Here is a 1,582-nt window from a genome sequence, read left to right as displayed (position 1 = left end):
TAAAGAAAATTTTCATAATTATTAATTTTTTAAATTAATTATTAATTTTGAATATAATTAAATCTATTATTAAATCTATACGATATATATGTCTAAAAAATTATATTGAAAATTATACTTGAAGACATATCATGACAAAATAAATTAATAAAGATATAAAGAATTATATTTTACTGATTTGCTTAAAAAATTATAGATTATACAAATTTTCGCGCTATATATGATTCAATATACATGTAGTAATATATATATATTACATTATAATATTATATATAAAATAATCCTACAAAAAATATTTTTCATGATTAGAATATGATTCATAGTTCAAAATAATATTAAAATGAGACTTTTTTTCTATTTATTAAAATTGAAATATTGTATTAATATATTTTTTTAATTTATTTAATTTAACTATATAAGAAAATAATATAAAAATTAGTTTATTCAAATAATAAGATTATATCTTCATTAAACGAATTGAATTTTGATTTTATTTTCAAAGCTTTCTAATTGGTTGAAACAAAAGTTTCTAGATAGTCAAGACCAATAATATTTTTGCAGATTCGGCGTTAGTCGTGAAAGAATTTTGATAAGAGACGTCATAGAATCGTGCAATTAATCAAAAGTTTTCAAAGACAAATATTTTATTTATAGTATTCTTAAAAAAAAAAATTATATTACAGTGCGTAAGATTAGAATTTGTTATTGATAGAACTGTCATAATAATATAAATTGTATTTTTAACTTAAAATATTAAGTTGAAAAGTAGTTGCCTTATATGTGTGTTTTTAAAAGAATCACATAGAATACTTCGAACTGAGGCTAAGGGTTCGTTTAGGGTTTGACTGAATGGTAAGATTATTTTAAGCCTTACAAGACGATTGAAACGCTCAGGTTAAACGTTTGTTATTCCTTTAAACGAATTCACACTTTTGCAAGTCGCAACTTAACTTTTTTTAGTTTCTTCAAATTGTTGAATTTTTATTTTATGTTATTCATCTCTTGTATAAATATGTATAAATTTTAAGTTGTTTTGTTGATTTCTTTTTTTTTTTTACCTGAACCTTTCTATCGTCATTGTATCGTTAATCGACTTAATACACGACCTCCATTTTTGTTGCAACTATTTCATTCGGCATATTTCTTACAGTGTTTCTTGATTCAATTATTTTTTAAATCATTTTTTGAATTTTTAAATGCATTTCTACGAAAATCAAAATTTAGGTTAAATCAAATGTATATTTTTAAAAAGAAGAATAGACAGAAATTAATATTTATAAAATCATGTTTAATGATAATAGGTCGTAGATTCTAACAAATTTGACATTTACATCTACAGATATAACCTGAAGAAATATGTTTAACATAATTTATTGTAAAGCTTTTAACATATGAAAGAAATATTCGTAAAATACATTGTATAATAAAAATTCTTTATATGAATATATAAAAAAAAATTAAACTATTGTAAATTTAGAATATGAATAATAGAATAGAACAATTTTTATGCATAAATTTCAATTTAAAATTTGAAATATTCATCAATTAAATCACGTAATTTTTTTAATGTAAATTTTTTATA

At 19.9% G+C, this 1,582-nt stretch overlaps 1 protein-coding gene across 8 annotated transcripts in view; it reads left to right on the top strand.

Annotated features, from left to right (window-relative positions):
* Nucleotides 1-519: 519 nt before the first annotated feature.
* The window catches only part of LOC102671116 (protein Mo25), a 3,280-nt gene continuing 2,217 nt past the window's right edge, over nucleotides 520-1,582 (top strand). For 2 of the 8 annotated variants that reach the window (XM_006612770.2, XM_006612768.2), the window contains exon 1: nucleotides 520-852. The gene's annotated coding sequence lies outside the window, so the exon portion shown is untranslated. Of the gene's footprint in view, nucleotides 853-1,205; nucleotides 1,225-1,535; nucleotides 1,569-1,582 lie in introns of those variants that run through there. The other 6 variants (XM_006612767.2, XM_006612766.2, XM_031509103.1 and 3 more) reach the window with 4 other exon arrangements.

This window comes from Apis dorsata, unplaced genomic scaffold, assembly GCF_000469605.1.
Source record: "Apis dorsata unplaced genomic scaffold, Apis dorsata 1.3 scaffold_127, whole genome shotgun sequence".
Classification (NCBI taxonomy): Eukaryota; Metazoa; Arthropoda; class Insecta; order Hymenoptera; family Apidae; genus Apis; species Apis dorsata.
The sequence above is the reverse complement of the archived record's forward strand: the minus strand, read 5'-3'. Positions and strand labels throughout refer to the sequence as shown.